We start from the raw sequence: 8,840 nt of genomic DNA, 5'->3' as shown, positions 1-8,840 counted from the left end.
GTTATAGCCTGAGCTAAATGGAAAGGGACATGGACCAATCACAGACCTCAGCTTCCTTGGTTCACAGATAGGGTACTTATAGTCATACGTTCAGGAAGCTCCACTATTAGCCAGTGGTATAGTCACACACCTTAGAAGATATAAGCTAATATTGCCTCCATTATACCCTGAGGATTTGCAGAAAGGTTAAGAAGAAACCATAAAACTGACAACCTGGGCATTTGCTTCCAAAATTGCCGTGTATTACAGAAAGAGAAGATTTAAGGAGTTAGATTTGGTTTTCTTGACTTGTACTGAAAGAAAGGTTTCCCCAGGCCCAGTGGTACAAACCTACAATCCCAGTTTACTCTGGAAGCAAGAGAATCATGAGAATGATGCCTTCCTGGCCTGCGGTGAGTGTGTTATATACTTTTCTTTTCTACTGCCATGATAAAACATCATGGTCAAGGCAACATGTATAGAAGAAAGAGCTTGTCTGAGGTTATGGTTCCAGAAGGATAAATCCACCATGACAGGGAGGCTTGGCAGCAAACGCAGACACGGCAGCCAGTACACAAGGCTGAGAGGTCACATTCTCCATTATAAACGTGAAAGAGGGAGTGCAAGCTGGAAGTAGACAAGGCTTTTTACTCTCAAAGTTTACCCTCAGTGATGTAATTCTAACAAGACAACACCTCCTAAACCTCCAACAAACAGCGCCACCAACCAGGAGACAAACATTCAAACGCCTGAGCCCATGGGGAGGTTTCTCCTTCAAAACACCACAGTGAGATCAAGGACAGGCTGGGAAAGCTGGAGATGCCTTGTCTCAAAATAAACATTGAAAAGAGGGCCAAGTTTGCAGCAGAGTAATACAATATTTCCCCACTATGTTCAAATACTAGGTTCGATCCTTGACTCCACAATAACTATCTTTAATTCATTTTTATCATTCATATATATATGAGTATCTTGCCTGCGTATAATGTTCAGTGCATGAATGCAACATCAGTGGAGGCAAGACTCAGGAATTGGATTCCCTGTAACTGCAGTTACAGAAGGTTTTAGTTGTCATGAGATTGCTAGGAATCAAACCCAGGTCCTTTGCAAGAGCAATAAGTGCTGTCAACCTCAGAGCCATCTCTCCAGCCCCCTTGGTTGCACAATAAAGAACAGTTTGCTACTGATGAACTGTGGGTAAACTAATTACATTCTCTTGCATGTTTAAAATGTGTTCACATTCATTATATTACAGACCTCTAAGATACAAGCAGTGCAGGAAACATATGACTGAAACCTTATCAAAAACATTGAAAATCCCCCCAATTGCTTAATTCCTAACCAAATGTAAACATGCGTGCTTATTGTTTAAGTTGTAAAACCACACGTAACCCTGGAGAAAGTTTTTAAAGTATGCTGTGTTATTGCTGGCCTTTGAGACATTCTTGAGTGTTAAAAGTTTTAATTATTCCTAGACATTGTCTTTTCACTGAGCTTATCTGGTACTGATGTAGCTATTTTGATGCACTATAAATCTTTATCATCTTGCAAAAGTAACAATTTCCTAAATTCATTTCAAAATGAATTTATTTTACATGCATTCTTTCACAAATGATTTGAAAGTCGCATTTTTATTGTTTGTTCTTTGACATTTGGACAACATTTGACAAAAGTTTCATTTATATAAATATTCTCTCCACCATATCCCCTCTAATCTTGCTTTCAACCATAATACACACACACACACACACACACACACACACACACACACACACACACACACACTACCTTACCAGTGGCTTCCTAAGATTAATAAATTTCACTTTCTTCATGAGCCATTTATTTTTATAGTAGACATCTGCTTTAACCTATGGATTGGAACTATCAATGGAACCATATTCTAGGTAAGACAGCCATTTCAATTACGAAGTCACAGCTTTGGATGTCTGCACTAGGTCTGCATATTGTGGGCTACCAGCAGATAGATATGCACAGAAAAAGGGCTCAAGAAACCTTATGCTTCACTACTGAACTACTCGTCACTGATAGATTTGAGGAGGGTTGTTGCCTTCATTTCCACGATTTTAAAGGAATAATAAGGCTGCATGCCATTATGAAAATAAAACACCATCGATTGTTTACTAAATTACAACTGCAGATAAATTTGATCAAACAAAAATGAGAAAAGATGTGACAAACTTGTAATGCTTTGACTCCCGCGCCCCCATTCCTACTCTTAGATTTCCGGGAAATCTGTTTGTGGGAGAACTGTGAGGCCATTTCTAAAACTGAGATGTCAATCAGATGCAATGGTGAGGGAAGCCATATGGCTTTTCTGTATTTCCCATGTTGGAAGAATGACAAATTGTACATTCAGTCACGGCCATTACAATTTCTCCACTGTGTAGAAAAAAATATGCACCTCAGTTTTCGTTCTGTCTTTCTTTCTTTCTTTATCTCTTCCTTCCTTCCTTTCTTTTTTCTTTTTAAATCAAGAAGATTAGTATGAGCTGACCATGGTTGCTCATTCCTGAAACTCTAGCATTTGGGACACTGAGGCAGGAGGGGTACTATGACTTGGAAATCAACCTGGACTACAGTGTGAGGTGTTGTCTCAAAACGGTACCTAAAGCTGCAGGAACGTTTTGAAAACAGGAGTAGAAGGATTGAGAGGTTAAGTAGATCACAGAGCTTGCGGTGAAACCGTGCCTCCTAGTAACTTAAGAGGCTACACTCCACGTCATGACTGCTTGAACATGAGGTAAATAAGGACACCAATAGAGAGACCCAAGTGGACAGGAGAGAGACCACAAGGCATCAACAAATCACAAAGAAGTGCAGCCAACTAAGGAATGCTGCAAGCAGACAAATTGTTTATCTAATACCAAAGGGTCAACCATGAAAACATACATACAAGTAACATTATATAAACAAAGCAGGTTACATTTACAAATCTACGCACATATACAGATACATACATGCATGTAACAATAATTAATAAAATAAGAGGCCATGATTTTGAAAAAGAACAAGTGGCATTTGGGAAGGTTTGAGGGAGGAAAAATACAGGGTAGGTAATTATATAATTATAATCACAAAAAATAATAATTAAACATGACCAAAACCATATTTCCATTCTTTATTACCATAAAAAGTCACAAAAAATTATGGGACACAGAGCTGAGGGTAAAAAGCAGTGGCTGAGTGTACAGACAACTGAGGTCATTGCATTTCTGTGCAATGAACTTAACAAAGTATTTCATTAAACAAGCGTTCGATGTGCTGAAAATAAGATAGTGATGTTACACACTAGAATAACTTGTTCCAAGTAGCGTCGTATTTTCGTATCCAGTCAACAAAAGCATTTAGGTATGGATTTTGGCATAGGCACCTAAAAGGCTACTTTAAATTTTTATTTAAATACATCATGTTCAAATTCTGTGAAGATGTTACCTGAGGGAGCTCTCAACCACAACAAACACCCATTTATGAAAAAAAAAGAATTTCATTTCTCTTTATGTGTCCCCATGTACCCCTGCTTTCTGTTCTTATGCTGCTTCTGATGTCCTACTAAGCTCTTGCATGAAGTAATGACAATGTGATCTCCTTGGTGTTTACAGGAAATGTCACTGCTTTGCTCCTTTCTCATGCCTGTGTTGCAAGTGCTTATAGTGATAACATACTATGTGTGTGAAAACAAATGCACGATACACGAATATGCACACACATAGTATTTATAACTCTAAACTCAGATTATAGAAATAAATCCCTAAGAATAATGGCCAGTTGGTAAACTGTTCAACTTTGAGTAGATTGTGCGGAAACAAAAGAAACACAGTGTAAGAAAATCTTCACAGTGTAAGAGGGTGCAAAGGTTTTCTTATAATTCCTGGGTGAGATTTTAACGTTGCAGACTTCCTTGATGATGAGATAAAGCACTGGATGGAACAAGGGATAGTCTACCTGAAATTTTACTGTTAATATCAATAAACGACATAATTCAATGAGAAGGGCAGTGTTTAAGGATGATTGATTCTTTCAACGTATGGGAATTCAATAACGCTGAATAAAAAGATTTTTTTCTAACGTAACATTTTTATTGATTAGTTGGAAATTTCCCATTGTGCATCCCAATTACACTCATGTCCCAGTCACCTCATGTCTGTCTCCTACCCTTATGAACTCCACCCATCCCCCCACCCAAAAAGAAAAAGAAAGAAATCTCCAGTTTGTGTTACCCATATACTCACCGGAGTAGGGCCAAACTCCCAGGAGATCTCTTGAGTTTGAGGCCAGCCTGGTGCACAGAGCAAGTTCTAGAACATCCAGAAGGACACAGAGAAACCCTGTTTCAAAAAAAAAAAAGAAAAAGAATTAGGAGGAAGAGGAAGGAGGGGGAGGAGGAGAAGAGGAAGAGGAAGAAGAGAAGGAGGAGAAAGAGGAAGAGGAGGAGGAGGAAGAAGAGATTTTAATTGTAATATTCAAGTTCAATGTTGGGTTTGATTAACAGCTCATGAGTATGAGGGGCAGAGCACTTGGGTTGCTCTTGCACCACTGCTTCTAAATCTTGTTTATAAACGTTATAAACATTTAATTTAAGCGTAATTGCAGGAGTTAATCAGTGAACAGTAAGTGCCGACTCAACACGTTCTAGATAATCCAGGAAAATTTGATGTATGCCTTTTGAAGATCATAGTGGCATAATGAAAATCATAAAACAGACAATCAGGCATTACAACTAGCATGCTTAGAGAACTGTGAAGTTAACAGACCCTATTTTGGCCATTGTGTATATGACGTAGCCAATGTCTTAATTATTTAGAGCGTAAAAGTAAATATTTCCTCTTTAAATTATTTGTAAAGAGATTCCAGGTGACTCCTGTATATTAAGGTGCTATTTTATAGCAATCCTTTCCAAACAATGTAGACTTTAAATTGAATGAACATAGTCAAATCTATGTCTTCAATCTATGTGACACATTGGGAAATTGTTTTAATGATCTCCTCTTTCTTTTATATCTGTAATATAGTGATATTATCTGTTCTGAAAGGCTCCATGGCATATAAATGATATAAAATAAGATTGTGAAGTCCTTAGTGTGATGCTTATCACATAGCGAATACTGAGTGCAGTATGGGGGATGGATATCAGAAAAAAACATTTCTTTCTGGGTACACAGGTGGTTTTAGAGAGATGAAAGGGATGATAAAAATGATGTAATAATATAATCAAAAAATGAATTTTAAAAAGTATCATTAAACCAAGAGGAATGGAACTGCAGGAAACATATCTCATTTAATTTTAAAACGATTGCATAAAGTACAATCGTTGCTCCTGTTCCACAGATGAAGAAAATGAGGCAACTTGATAAGGTTATACAGCCAATAGAAGAGAGAATATGAATTAAACACATGAAGGTAGTAGCTATTCGTTTCATGATATTCTTGTCATCACCACCATTGTCGTGCATGCTGCTATGTATGTCTGTAGCAGACTAGGCTATAAAAATGAGCTCTTGGGTGCTTCCAAAGACAATTGCCTCCCCTTGGAAGGAATCCAGAACAAGCCCACATTAAGCTAAATTCTGCATTAGAGTGGGCTGTCATACAGTTGGGAGGATTTATTCCAAGCACCTAGAAGGCATATGAAAGATGAATGCACAGAAGTCATTAGATCCCCCAACCCCCCAACATATCCCAGTGCTGTGAGGAGAAAGGGAACAGAAACATCTTATCCATACACAAAGGCATTGTTAAATGTCCACATAATCGATTTATCTAGTTGTCAACCCCTGAGAAATCAAACTCTGGGCAAAGTGATTCAGGCAATGAATGAAATGCCATCTCCTTTGCTAAGGAATAATAAAACTTATGAGGACTTCATGCAAATACATGAGCCTGGATTGATGAAGCTAAAAAATGAAATAGTAGAATTTTCCCAAGTTGAGTTCCTTGAAGCTTTTTGTTCAAATTACTTTCTCATCCAATCTCCTTACTAATTGTAAAAACTGTGAGGTTACAGGATTGGGATATAAATTAACAGTAAATGTATGTTTTATTTGCTTATTGATTTATTTTTATTTCATTTCATATTCCAGTCACAGTTCTTCCTACAATCTCTTCTCCCACTCCCCACCTCTTCCCCAGCCTTCCTTTCTGCCCCACTCACTCCTTCCAAAGGGTAAGGGCTCCCAGGAGGAGTCAGCGAAGTCTGGTACCTTAAGTTGGGGCAGGGCCAAAGTCAGATGCCCCTGCTTAATGCTGAAAATGGGAAATTCCCAAAAATTCACAAGGATGATCCCAACTAAGGCCCCTAGTGCTGGTGGAGAATGGATATTTTCTTAAATAAATCTTCAAAGATTTAAGATCATATCTGTGCTCTATCATTATTTTGAAACCCTAATATCAAGAGTAATTTCACAGAGACACATCACAGCATGTCCCCCAATTAGAGCCCAGAGTATAAAATTAATATGGACAAAACTACTTTTCAAAATCCAAAAGATGATTTTATTTTCTAATAGTATTTACAATGTGTTTCAAATGACTTTTGGCTCTTATTTTCACTTGTCGTCAAAGAGACAATTTAAAGTCTGTCATGATGACAATGTTAGTCCATATGGGGATTTTGAGAATTCAGATACTTAGCAAAGGGCTTTATGCTTAAAAAGTCACAATGCATATGTGTGTTTCTGTGGCATATATATGGTGTGTGTGTGTGTGTGTGTGTGTGTGTGTGTGTGTTTGTGTGTTCATGTACCTATGTAGGCAAAATATCGGAAGAGAACTTGGGGTGAGTTCTGCTTTATCACACTCCAGCTTATTCCCTTGAACAGGATCTACTGAACCCAGATTTACACTGGTGTCCACCAAGTCCCAATAGTCTTTCTTCCTTTACCCCCTGAAGTTAGGTTCTAGAAATGTATTTGAACAACAAGTGCTCTTAGCCACTGCACCGTCCTCATACTCCCAAAGATGGCTGTTGTTGTTACTATTATTATTATTTTATTACTTCCACAGAACACTACTCATCACAACGGAGGGTAAGGGAGTCTGACAGTGTTAACCATAAGTCTCCATCACTTTCTTAATCTAAAGTAATTCTGTAAAAAATTCCTATTTCCTTGCCATTATCTGGAAGGCTAGTGTAGACCTTTGTTGTAATTTAAGAAAAGGGGCTTGAGAGAGAAAGACGCCGTGCGACAGGGTTAAAGCAGAGAGAGGAGTTTCTTATTAGGGAAAGGGACATAAAAATGGGAAAGGGGGCTGGGTGTTGGTGGCTTACTTCTTTAATTCCAACACTTGGGAGGCAGAGGCAAGCTGATCTCTGTGTGTTCGAGGCCAGCCTGTTCTATGGAGTGAGTGCCAGGCTCCGAAGCCACACAGAGAAACCCTGTCTTGAAAAAACAAAAAAAGGGGAGAGGGAAGGGGGGAAACTGGCCTCTGGGGATGGGAGCAGCAGGACAGAGGAAGGGAGGACAGAGAGACAGAAAGGGGGAGAGAAAGAAAAAGAGAAGGATGGGAGGTGGGCAGGGCCCTTTTAAAAGGTGGTGCTCTTATTGGCTGCAGCTGGAGACCTATCCTGTCAAAACTCCAAGGGCAAGACAGTCAAGATACCTGAATTACTAACAATCTTTGCTACTGAACATAAGGCTTAAGAGCACTGTGAACTTTTTCCTCTTCCAATACCTAAATCATCTATAATTGAGATGAAGTTTTATCCTCACTATGCAAGGACATGCCTCAAAAACAACACAGTATATGAACACAATGATGAACTTCTTAATGAGGTAATTCAGTCTGTGTATTTTCTGCTTGAAAGAGTTCTTTAGAGAAGTAAAAGTTAACCAAATGGATAGCTACTAATAGAGCCATAACCTAGCAACACCAGAGTTAAAAGAATTTATTGAAACTCTGCAGTTCTCACTTGCCAGCCTGGATTAAGCATTTAGAGTAATACCCACCACATCATTAACTCTGACCCTTCATTAGAAACATAAAGCACAAGTTGTCCTGCTTCCATTTATTTTAAAAATCAATAAAAATTGATCATCTCCATATTTAACTTATGGAGGCAGTCTTTGACAATTAGTGCTATACTTGAATATATATTGGATGAGCCTACACACTAAACTACTCTGTCTCCATGTCTTCTTCCAGTAAATGGGCACATGGATATATCATGGTGTTATTATGACAAAACAAGATATCGCTAGAGTAGGGAATCTATGAAACGTCTCAGTATAAAATTATCAGCCAATAAATGTTTGGTCTTCTTATTAAAACCTGGTATCTTGCTGAGGTACTCAAGTCCACAAGGTTAAGTAATAATGAAAAATGCCAGAGTCCATTGGCAAAGTCTGAACGTATCAACCAAGTGTTAACTTTTCCATCTGTGGAAAAGCTCTCCTTGCTACAATATACATCCTGAAACTACTTACTAAGAAACAACGAAGTGGAGACCAGGTCACTTTCCCTGGAGAACACTTGGGAAATGCTGAGCCCAAATGGTTGCTAGACATCATGATAAATCCTTATCCACGTTTGAAAAGTAGACTCTCAGTGTCCTAACCTTGCTTCGCAACACTTCACCGGTTTGGAAATGGTGGAACATTTTGTAGACACAGATGGCGAGAAGTGAAAATCAAATGCAACGATTCTTGAAGCATCTTCAGATAGATGTAATATTCAGTGTGACCAAGCATTCCTTTCCTCCCTGGGACTCCCTCCCTCCTTCCTCACCTTCTAGTCTTCCTTAAGGAGCTGGCCACCTCGGGGCGCTGGTTCCAGAGGAGCTCAGGAGGCAAGGGCGGGGGCGTTAACTCTGCGGAATCCTGAGGCCAGGAGCTAGGATGCGGGTA

The 8,840-nt window shown here is 38.9% G+C and overlaps 1 long non-coding RNA gene across 1 annotated transcript; it reads right to left on the bottom strand.

The window, feature by feature from the left end:
- Positions 1 to 3,103: 3,103 nt before the first annotated feature.
- Positions 3,104 to 8,828, bottom strand: LOC121133651. The gene is made up of 2 exons (XR_005870588.1): positions 8,722 to 8,828; positions 3,104 to 4,325 (listed from the first exon to the last, which is right to left on the bottom strand). It is a non-coding gene; the product is annotated as an uncharacterized LOC121133651 (long non-coding RNA).
- Between the last annotated feature and the right edge of the window lie 12 nt (positions 8,829 to 8,840).

The sequence above is a fragment of the Mesocricetus auratus genome, unplaced genomic scaffold (genome assembly GCF_017639785.1).
Source record: "Mesocricetus auratus isolate SY011 unplaced genomic scaffold, BCM_Maur_2.0 Super-Scaffold_100023, whole genome shotgun sequence".
NCBI lineage: Eukaryota > Metazoa > Chordata > Mammalia > Rodentia > Cricetidae > Mesocricetus > Mesocricetus auratus.
This window is presented reverse-complemented; position numbering and strand designations above follow the sequence as displayed.